Source organism: Anas platyrhynchos, chromosome 1, assembly GCF_047663525.1.
Source record: "Anas platyrhynchos isolate ZD024472 breed Pekin duck chromosome 1, IASCAAS_PekinDuck_T2T, whole genome shotgun sequence".
NCBI lineage: Eukaryota > Metazoa > Chordata > Aves > Anseriformes > Anatidae > Anas > Anas platyrhynchos.
In genome coordinates, this window is record NC_092587.1 from 68417208 (window position 1) to 68429224 (window position 12017).

The window sequence follows — 12017 nt, forward strand, 5'->3', positions numbered from 1 at the left end:
TGTTAAAACAAACAAGCAAACCCAAATTCTGCAAATCTAGGAATAATCTGAAATATGAAAGATCTTTGGAGTCCAAAATTTCAGCAAAGAATTCAGGTTCAGTTGGTTCTGAAGTAGCTGCTTGGTAGCTGCTGGTTCTTGCTAGCTGCTGAATGAGGACATCTTACAAAGGTAATATATCAAAAGCTCTGGCTGTGTATACAAGAAGTTACACTGAAAATGAAATCCAGTAAGGATTACAGTAGTAGGTATTGTACTACACTGGTACCTAGATTCTCAAAAAGCTCACTCCATAAAATATTAAACTGAGCAAAATATGGTAGTATATTTACAGCTTTAGCAGAAGCAAAGATATTGAAGGTATACAAGGTATTGGACAAAACTGAGATGTTGTGCAAGACGGGATGTTTAGAACCATATAGCTTCCTCTCGTGCTGAAAGATCTATTTGTTTCAGGACTTGAGAATACAGTTTAGTTTCATGTTTCTAAAGCCCGAACCTATTAGAAGGAAAGCTCTGCCTTCCAGACTGCTCCAAAAGAAAACAAATGTTATTTACTTATTTATTCATTTATTTTCTTGCTTAGAATGATTTAACATGGAAACCTAACTTGTTGGGACTATACTAATCTTCCTCCCAAAGCGGCAGCTTTGGACTGTGTTGCATGACACTGATACCAGTACTGAACAGATATCGTATCCAGGCAGTTTGAATGTTTGCTTTGCTTTGATTTCCAAAGCTTGGTCAAGAATAGCTAGCACATCAGCATACACATGTGCTAGATCTATAGGAGAGTGACAGAACTCTCTGACTAGTTTTGTAGCAGGGTTATTTGGTAAGGTTGTGGGGTGGTTTTTTTTGTTGGTTTTTTTTTGTTGTTGTTGTTGATTGACGGGTTGTTTTTTGTTTGCTTGCTTGTTTTCCCCCTGCAGATTAATGTAGCAGGATAATCCTTGTACTATCAAAAACAGCTATGAGTGGCAGTGAACTTACCAAGAGCCTGATAATCAAAAATGGTACCACTGAGAGTTGTTTGTTTTCTGTTAACATAATAAACAATTTATTTTAAAGGTGAATCCAAATATCCAAGCCCTCTCAGAAATGGAACAGCATGTGTCTTTAAGGACAAATATAGGGTTCTGTTTCCCAAATTTTTGTCTGAAACAGAACTTTGAACTGCACTCTGGCCTCAAAAGAACAGGAAAAGACTAGTGGTATTATTCTTAGAAAGAGATAAAAGACCAGTGGTATAAGTTTTAGATTTTTTTATTTTTTTTTTTTGTGTAAGTACTGGATTCAAATGAGTCGTTTTTAGCTGGAGGTTTTCCTTCTAAACTGAATTGAAAGGTACTAACCTAATCCAAAGAAAAGTGGAGAGTAGGGTTGCACAATGGGATAAGTTTCTCTGTTCTCTTGTTTGTTTTATGGAATGAAGTGTGATTATTTAATTTAGAATCAATTTAGTAGAGTTATTAGAAACTTCTATAGAACGTTTTTCTATAGAAAGAAAATAGAGATGTGAGAAGATGTGAAAACCAAGACTGTGGGACAGAGTATTGAAAAGGACATTGTTTAAAGTTGAGACATGAAAGAAAATTATAAGCTGCACCCCAATAGTTCTGCAGAGGCAGAATTATGCTAAGCGCATCAGACTCACTGAAACATGACAGAAAACTCTCTAAGTTGTGTGACCTTTTACAAAAGGCTGCTTGAAGTATCTGAAAAAGTAGCAAGTAGAGTAATACAGTGAGTCTCTTATAACTACCAGCCAGGTTGATTTTGTATGCATTGTGTATTGTAGTTATCATCTGCAGGACAGAATGTCAAGCTAAACATCTTATTGAAAGTGAGGTGGCAACAGTGTCATGAAATAGCATATACAATAATTCTGATATGCACTGCCACTTTAGTGAGCCTTGTGCATATCAAGAAATCCAAACCAAATAAAGACATTTTCACAGAAAAATAATTGAGAATAAGGAAGGCCTGCTAATTTCACCTGGGACTGCTGGTACAAACTCAAGACATAAGCATCCTGATGTCAAAGGGAAAAGTAGCTATTTGTTGAGCAGGACATTAGTGAATAAGAACCTAATATACATACATATATATATATATATATTTGTTCTGTTTTGTTTTCCACACAGCTGTTTTCCACACAGCTTTGGAAAATATAAAAGCAGATTCCTAAGGCAAAGGACACAAACTGGTACTCCCAGAAGAAACGTGAAATATTAAAAGTGCCTTTTTAATACTTCAGCTCAGTTTGAGAGGAGATTAGTTTCTAAGTAGAGACCCTGCTGCTTTTAATAAACTGGATTTCTCCTTAGTGTTGTTTTCTGCTGCTATGCTTTATTATTTCTGTATTCATGGCAAAATTTTGAGAAATAGAAATGATGTTACTGACAAACTGAATTGTTTCTGTTTAAGGACAGATGTTTTTTATATGACATCTATTAAGAGAACTATGGATTTTTGAATACTTGTTTAGGAAAATTTAAAACAGCACATTAGCACACTTATTAAAATGTGTTTTTCTCGGTAGAACCTAGTTTTCAAGAACCTCATACACTTATTAATGTATAATTAATTTAGATGCATGATATAACCAGTATTTTTGAGTTATTCAAATAAATTCAAAAGTTTGGGGAGAAAAAATACTTCCTGAAATAACCCCCAAAATATCTAAGCATCTTCTGTTTATAGATAATATCTTCCTATCTCTTCCAATAATAAAGATACCACAATAAAATTTACATAATAAAAATACATCTTTTTGTTTTGCTTTTCCTATAAGACAGAATCAAAGTATGGAGGAAACTCAGTCAATCATCCTAAAGATTTAGCAGGCCCATATGAACAGAGGGAGAGTAAATAAAACACCATTGGCAATTTAGCATTGTTGGCTGGGCTTTATCTCTCAAGATATACTCCCTGCCATGAGTCTGGTTAATGCACCTTGCAGCTTGGTCCCTCCATCTATACTGAATTCTGGTTGATGTCAGCTCTCAGTACCATGGCAGAAGGTAGTTAAATACAAGTGCCAACTCTTGAGGGTGTTGTGCTGTACCAGAAAACATTTCAGGTCAATTGAATAAAACAACAGTGTTCATTTTGGTTAAAAATAAGTAAAAGAGTTTTCTCTTGTTTTTCCTGTAATGTTTTTTTGTTTTTAAATGACTTTCACTGCAGAAGATTTCAGTTTTGAGGATGCTTCATTTTTTGTTAAAGGAGTTATTCCCTAAACCTATTTGGTTCCTGAAATGGTAATCATATCAAAAAAGTAATTCCATCTCTGGTAAGTGAGAGGTCCAGTAATATGTCTTAGGTAGCATTGATAGTGCATACAGTTCATGTAAACACAAGAATGATGGCTTTTATGAATTGCAACTGACATGAGCTTCACAGGTGACAAATCCAAGAACACATCAGTCTGATAACCTGCTGGCAACTATTGATAAAATGGGAGGGTGGTTGGTTGATGCACTGCCTTTTTTATTGTATTTTATTTTGTATGATAGGTGTGGATTTAAACTTATTCTAACTATAAACTACAAGTCTTGGCTGACTAAGCTTAATTCCAGTGAGAACAGCTAACTCTGAGAAAACAAACAAAAAAGACAGTACTCATTCTCTAGTTCTAACTAGTAGGACCAAAATAAGGGTTAATATTAAAAGAGATCTTCAGCCATGAGGTAAACAGAAATTAATATGCCTGTGTCATAAGGAACATCTTAGTTATATTTGTGAAGCCAAAATAAGAACCTGCTGGAAATGCTAACTCATCTTCTAGTGACTCTTACAGTTTTCAGCAGAACAGGTGGCTAAAGCCCACTTGCAAGATGTATCATGAGAGTAATTTATAATGTCTATGTAGTGTTTATCAGAATATAAATATATGAAAGATAAAACGTGCATACAAAAGATAAAACACAAAGACAGTTAAGTAAGCTGTGCTGCCTAAAAGCTAAACATCTTCAAAGAGATGTATTGTAAGGCAAGCAATTTCAGACAACAACAAATGATCGTCAACTCTATAAAATAGTTTCAGGTGTTGGCACCTCTCATCCTATTGCAATGACTTTCACAAGTCTAAGTAGCAGCTCATTTTTTATGCTAATGTAACTTCAGCAGTTAATTGTGAAAGATGAAGAAAAACAGGTCAGCTGATTGTTCCAGCTGTTTGGGCTGAGAGGTGTCATATGAAAAGGACTTAAATCTATTACAAGAGAGAAAAGTGAAATACATGTGTGTGTGATTGTTTGATGTATCTTCTGGGGAGAAGGGGTTTTGCTTTCTCTTTTGCTCTCCTCCCCTCCAATTCTTTAATGTTGTATTCATTCTAGGAAAATGTCAGATGACATATGGATTTTTTTTAAAAAGTTAATTTTGACCAGTCATCAGTGCTTTGTATGAGATGGACAATGACGGCTTTGGCCAAATTATGAGCCCTTTTACTTGAAGCTCTGGTTCCACAGGTGCTCACTATCTGATATCAACAGAAAAGGAGAAACGTGTTATACTGATCAGTGGCCATTGATTCTTCCTCCTCTTGGGAAACTCAACTTTTCAGGAAACACATGTACAGATGTTGCTCACGCTCACAAAATGGTTGTGGAATGCTGACAGGAAAGTCAGGTGCTGTTTTATGTTGATATTTCCTTACTGTTTAAACCTGTGAGCAGGTTTCTGTTGAGTTACTTGCACTTCTTGGCTCAGAAAGTCTGGATAGCAGTCCAGGTGCCACACAGATGGTGAGTTTGATTTTTAATACATGCTCTTAAAATCCTGATGGTACTATTAAAGTTATTGTTTGTCTTACCTCAAGAGGACAATAAATTCTTTTTCAGGACTAGGAAAAAACAAAACAAAAAAAATTGAAAAACAGTAAACTTGAAGCGTTGTATTATGTGAAGTGTAAGGCTGATTCTAGAGAGCAGTGTTCAAAAGTTTTTGTTGTTGTTGTTGTTTTGTTTGTTTGTTTTTTAAATCTTATTCCTGATGTGTACACTATTCAGGTCTTTTGCAGAGGCTTCGTTTTGTCTTCCATTACCTAATTTGCTGGGATGGCTTTAAGGCTGATAAGAATGCTAATGAAAAGTAAGTAGTTGAGATATCTTTCACATATGGGTGGATTTATCATTTACTCTCTTTCTCAGATGGTGCCACCCTAGTCTCTTGGGGAACATCTACCTATTCTTGGTAGTCTGAAAATGTGAATTTTCTCCTCTGTGATCAGAAATGTTTCAATGCATATTTCTGTAGCTTGGGAATACAACCAGGTTTGAAACAATCTTTGGGTGATATTGATTGAATAGTGGTCAGGATAGCTTTCTTTTATTTGAACTTGACTCTAGTTGGTAAGTGGTCTTTATATTTGACTGCCAGATTACTTCCCTCTCCCCCTTCCCCCCAATCATGTTTATGCCATCTGAGAATATGATGTTTCTAGGCCTTTTTGCTTGAGATTATGTCTTTAATTATATTTGGAAGCAGATAGTTGGTTATTAGCTGGATTATTAAGTCTTTCATTTTGCTAACTCTGAAATTTTCAGAGATTGTCAGTCTTGTTCTGAGAGCTCCTATGTAATTTCACAATTGACTATGCTTCTGCATACTAGTTTAGGACAGAAGTGCTAAAGCTGGAATTTCTTTGATTTAAGGGAACCTATGAGCATCCGTGAACATTGGAAAATTTCTTCTGATCTCACGTTTGTTTTACTTAAGATATTGTCAGCAATATTTATGGGGTGTTTATTAGTTGCTATGGGTTTAAGGGCATGTCAAATATGCCCAGAGCACAGGATAAATGTGTATTTGTCATCACTTGAACCTGAAGAACAGGTATGATAATGGTGCATGAAAGTGCACGAATTAAATTATGCTTTAAAATGCTTCTTGGATCACAGCTTCAAAACTGGAACTGTGTTTAACACTCAGCTATGCAGACATTTCTTCATTATTATGGAGCATAGTCAATATAACCATCAGAAAGTGTACATATAGGTATCTGTGAGTCCAACAGTACAGGATGCAGCATCCCATGAATTATTATTGCTTTTCAAAGAACAAAACTTGTCACTTTTGACAGACAGTCTTCGCTTTAGAAAACTCAGAGTTTAGAAACTTTAGAGACTTTACACTTTAGAAAACAGCGTGGAACAGTACCTTTGAAGTGCACAGCTCCAGCTAGTGGTTTTTTTGTTTGTTTTTTTGCTAATTCAAAATATAATTCTAAATGATGCCATAATTTCATTTTACATTATAGAGAAAAAATAATGGTAAAATGCTTTCGCTGATAATTAAAATAAGCAAACAGATATGATCTGTGATGGAAAGCCCAGAACTTCTGAGTTGAGAATTGTCAGACTTAAAGCTTTCTGTTGGCTTCCACCTAGGAAAGGGGATGGCAAAGAGACCTAAATGTAACTCTTACCCCCAGCCTTTGTTTATGACTGCATCTAGCTCTGACTTGCACAGAACCATAAATATAAAGCCCATTAAATAAGAAGACCTGTAACTGGATCCATGAAATCAGTTGCATGCAAAAAGTCAATGATGCTTAACTGTCAATTTTGATCATGGGATGGAGACCAATATTTTTATTTAAGTATTATATAAGTGCACTTTCAGAAACCTCCCTGTCTGAATTTTGGGACTGAGTAGGGTCCTATTTTAATTTTCAGATGGAGTGGAATTATTTCAGGAGGACCTCTATTCTGGTTTTTGATTTAGCTCAAGAGGCTGCAGACTCAAGCCAATGGCATTTCTCTGTATGTCTGTAAAAGAGTGACTTCCAAACATCACATCTGATTGCTAGCAAAACTTTAGGGAAAGTTTCAAGCTTTAATAGCCAGGACCTTGATGATTTCACAGAAAAGTGCTAAGAGAAAACGAGAGACGCATGGAGCTTCTGTTCTCTCTCAAGTACAGCTGTAGTTTTAGTCTCATTAAATCAAAGATCTGGTTAATGACCCCACTATAACAAAGGAGAAATGCTGACTGCTTCTGGTAGTAGTTTAAAGTGTTGTTATTCCAATTAACTGCCTCCTGGGAAAGTATAGGTGGTAGGAGATGGAGGTGAAAATGGGAGATGCCAGGAAGTGTGGAATGGTAGTTTGGGTAGAGTTAGAATATCCTTCCCAGTAAAGAGAGAGAAAACAGTTCAAATGCCAGCAGGGAATGAAAGAGTGAATATGATTGCGCAGAGCCAAGGTAAGAGAGGAGTGCTATAGGACAAAAATGGGCAGCACAAAAGACAGTTTCTCTGGCTGTTGTGGACCAGAGAAATGTAGAGGTTCAGCTTTCAGGAAGGAAGAAATATGGGGGGAGGTTCATGTAAGGAGGCTGTAAGGTGCAGAGCATGTTGGTGGTCTGAAATGTGGGGAGTTTCTATAAGGCGCACTTGAAGAATGCTGCGCAGGTGATGAGGAGGAGCTATGCTGCCCTGGGGGGTCTCATTGCTGGAATTAGACAGTGCAAGGGAATGGGGAGAAATTCTGCATCTTCGCTGGGGCAGCAGAAGAGACAGCAATGTGGAAGGCAGAGAATCTTTGGGAGGGAAGAAGGAGGCTTTGTAACAAATCTAATTTGGACTGATGGGAAGCTGTGGAGGAGAGACTTGGGAGGAAAGCAAGAAACCTCTATGGTATGTTGCAAGCTCAGCTTACAGAAGCTACAGAGTGTATGACCCCCTCGTTAACTTCATTTCACAATGTTCCCTGCATGCTTTGTGTAGCTTCCAAGTAACACATGACATCAGCAATCTTAATAAAAACCACCTGCTTGGTACTTTTTATGTTCAACTCTGTAAACTTTCCTAGTCCAAAATATCCAGTGCTATCGGTAACAGGAGTATAATTAGTTTTCTCTAAATTTGCTGAACTTTGTTAAATGGGTTCTTTCCGTAAGGAGAGAAATGTGAATTTATGCACTTTAGCTCCGCATATTTGAAAATTATCTTTTGGCTGTACAGAATTTTACACTGATAAATACACCTAGTCTACTTCTACCAGGTTGATGACCTGTGTTTCAAGGATAAATGAATGGCCCCTGTGCACCAGGGAAGTGTAGGGTGTAAATGGCCATTGATCTAATGGGAAGAATGTTCAATACACCCCAGAAGATCTCTTTAAACTTCAGGTGGCCTGGAGTCCTTCAAATCATACAAGAAACGATGTTTATACATCCTTCAGCACAAGGAAGAAGCTGCTGTGAGCCAGAGGTAATTAATATAAGCAGTTAAAGCAACTGCTTCAATAAAATAAGTTCAAGAAAAAATTGCTTAGCTCTCCGCTGTTGTGTTCCAAGACAACCAAGGTTGTAATGTTCCTGTCTGTTAAATATTAGCTTAGTATCCCTCAATACATAACACAGTATAAAACGCAGCATAAGAAGGATCACTCTCCCTCCCCCCTCCCCCCCCCCCCCGGTTTATGTTGATAAGCTTCTTTTTTTGTTTGCTTCTTTGTTTTTTGTTTTTAGATTTTGACCAAAGTTTGCAAAGTTCTCAGGAGAAAACAGATGTGCCCTTCTGCAGGGGTCTGTGTGTTTTTGAGGAGTCTGAGTTTTCATTATAGAGCCACAGCCAGAAGTCAGAGCTCCTTCCTGTGGCTCCCTTCCTTTCCAGTTTTATCTTTTACTAGAAACTAAAGAGAGCTCTCCTCAAGGTAGATTCACTGTTTTAAGTGAATGGAGCCATTGGTCAGAGCCTTCTGAACAACTTTTTGCCTTACCACAAAAGATTCATGCATAAGTCTGGTTACTGAAAACTTGTTTTAGGACAGGGAAGAAGTTAACGACCCTGAGATTTTACTGTTTAAATCAGCAGAACATCTTTGGGGTCTAGCTAGGACAAATGGAAGGCCATAGGGCAATACTAGTTGTGTTGCTAATTTTCCAGAGTGCATTTTTCTGAACTTGGAAGAAAAAGATTTGCCTGAAGGGACACACAGCTATGGGGACACATTAACAACTTTTTAACATGGAAGTTCTGTTTCTTACAAGACAGAAATAAAGCAAGTGGCTTTCTGTAGAGATTGGTGGTGAGAAGAAGGCTTGAGACTGACCTCAGTGCACTTTCCAGCAGGGCCTGCAGCATGGCAGAGAAGCCTTGAAATCTGCTGCCAGAGCTCGAGGCCTCAACTAGCACAGCCATCATGCTATCTTGTGCCTAGTGAAGGCCAAGGACCTGTCATACTGCCGTTGCAGTCATTGTAGGAGCTAAGCTTAACATGTCGGGCTCAGTCTGGAAGTTAAAAGTGGATGAGATGCTGTTGCTTCAGTCTCCCTTGAATTACATGCAGTGTGGAAACAGAAAAAATGTCCTTGAGTGAGGATTTCTGGTTCAAGTCTTTTGGAAAGAAATGGAGTAAACTGATTTTCATTTGCACTTAGTTTGTAATCAATGCTGCCTGCCTTTGCTTCCATCATTCAATCTCCAGTGTCTTTCAGGTTCTGTTGAGGACAGACCATGAGGGCATTATGACATCTAGTACAAAGCAACAAAATTATTATAGATGAACATGTACATATATAAATGCCACAGACTTTATAATCTATTTTTTCACTTCCCCCACCCCTTCTTTTTTTTTTTCACATTGACATGTGGGTAGCAGTAGTGTAGAACAGAGATGTATATTTTTGTCTGTTCAGGACATGAGAAAGGGCACAGAGCTTTCTGTTTCAGCAGCTGTTCTCAGAAGCCAGCATGCTAACTGTATTTATTTATTAGTGGGTTGTTTGGGATAGGATTTTTTTATTTTTTTATTTTTTCCCAGAGTAACTTGTTGCAGTTCTGCTGTAATCAGTGGACATGCTTTCACTTTCTTACACCAACAAAGCAATTGGCCCAAGATAATTTCTTGGATTATTCTCCTTTGACCTTCAGATTCCCCAGATTAAGTGGTTTATTTGTTTGTTTGTTTGTTTGTTTTCCTCTTCCATTATCATCTAGCTCTGAATGCATTCTCTTGGTAGGTGGAATAGCGGAAGTATACATCCCATGTTTTCTGAGAACATGGAACATAACCTTCAGAAATGAATTTCTTGCTCCTCTAATTCAGAAGCTGTTGAAATAATTACATCTGGGTGAAAAATAAAAATATGTTACAGTAAAAGAAAAAATGCAGATTCTTTTCACAGCAATCACAGTTTCTAATGCTTCTGTAATTTTCACTTACATGTATGTGAATTTATTAGTAATCTAATGAAATGTATAAATTTGCCTGTCTGATCTCCTAGGCAGAAGCTATCTGAAAGTTTCCTAAATTGTTCAAATACTCAGATTTAACCTTTTTTTTTTTTTTTTTTTTTTTTTTGTGATGCATATATATATAATGAATTTGTGTATCTTCACTTCTCTAATTTCCAGTAGTTCATCCACTTGAAAATAGCATCTTTCTCTGCAAAGGCTTACTCACAGCAAGAGCAGCTGCGTCTCTTCTGAACAGCAGAAGAAATGTTACTTACCCCTGTGTTAAGAAAGCTCAAGTTGAAGCCTGACTCTCCTTCTCCCTTCCTGTTCAAATAGTGACTTCTTGATGTTTTTTTTTCTTTCCTGTTTACAAGTCATTCTGGTGCACCCTTATTTTCCAAATTCCTGTATTATTATCAGGAGTAATGGGTCCTCCTAAAAGAAAAAAAGGGGGGGAAGGAAGGGAAGGAAGAAGGGAGGGAGGGGGAGTGTGAAACCTTGGCCCTCTTCTTTCCAGTTGGTCAGGCCTTAAGACAAAACAAATGTCATGTATATTGCAACAAATTTTGAAAGCTAGCAGCAGTGAAAAAATGTGATCGGAAGCTGTGCAGAAATACACAGGTGGAAATGACAACTTGAGGGCTGATAAAGTGTTTTCTAACTCTTCTGGTGCTTTCTTTGTTTGTGGCATCTACTAGCACAGGGTGGAGAAAGAGCAGGGGTCACTATACGCACCTCACAGCAGTTGTGGCTGCGCTGTTACCAGACCTCTCTTGTTCTCTGCTTTTAGGACTCCAGAGATAAGGTGGGGAAGAAAAGCATTAACTAGTGTACGAGTATATACTATATGCCACTATATACCCACCTGTAAAATGGATACTTAAACGTGCCAACTTTCAGGAGTGGTATAGTAGCTCCTAAAATTGCACATGAATCTCATAGTTATGACATGTGTCCTGGGATCAAGTCTGCCAGAACAAGAGATCTTCTACTTGCTGTGTGATTTCAGCAAATACAGTTATTTATGCTTTGCTTCCCCTTCATAACAGGTTTGTTGCATAAAAACTTTAATAAAAAAAAGTCACAAATCCACATAAACATGCCTAAGACAATAGACTCTGTAAACACGTTTGTGACCTTATTAAGATGAAGTTTTTGGAATGAGAAGAGGAAAAGTCTGTGATTTAATGAATACAGTTACAGTAATAACAAAGGAAAACAGAAAAAAAATATCAGCATAATTATTTTGGAAGTCTCACTTCTGTGTCTTTATGACACCCTTTATCTCAAGATAGAATACATGGTTCAGCATAACTCAAATCCAGAAGTGTCATAATGCTGGAAAAAAATTGTATGCAATTAAAAGGAATAAAACTGCACACAATGAATTTTGCAATCCAGAATTGTTATAAAATGGATGTCAATAAAAGCACTTCTGAGTATTGTCAAAATGTCTCTTCCTAAAAGGATCACAGGTCTGATGATTATTTGTTCAATTTATTTTCCATCGGTGTAGAAAGATGGGAAAAAAAAAAAAAAGTATATAATATTCTGTGTTTTTTAGTAATTTAGTGTTGGTCTTTTCACTAATTAACACTGCAAGCAACTTCATACTACTTGTGATGAAGGTAGCATATGTAAAAAAAAATGAAAGAAAAGGAGTTTGAGGCAGCAGTGTTTGTTTAAATTAATAAACCTGCTGTTTTTTCAACCCAGTTCCCTCTTCTTCCCTCTTTTCTCCCCAGAGCAAAATTCATGCTTCCTGACTGCCTGTGGGAAAGGGGTAGATGATGTAATTCTAGTGGCCAGATGGTCAGTTCAC

The 12017-nt window shown here is 37.1% G+C and overlaps 1 long non-coding RNA gene across 1 annotated transcript in view; it reads left to right on the forward strand.

The window, feature by feature from the left end:
- Nucleotides 1-4251: 4251 nt before the first annotated feature.
- LOC106016245 (uncharacterized) overlaps nucleotides 4252-12017 on the forward strand; it is a 52577-nt gene continuing 44811 nt past the window's right edge. The window contains exons 1-2 of the long non-coding RNA XR_002400861.4: nucleotides 4252-4754; nucleotides 5019-5100. This is a non-coding gene — a long non-coding RNA (uncharacterized lncRNA). The remainder of the gene's footprint in view (nucleotides 4755-5018; nucleotides 5101-12017) is intronic.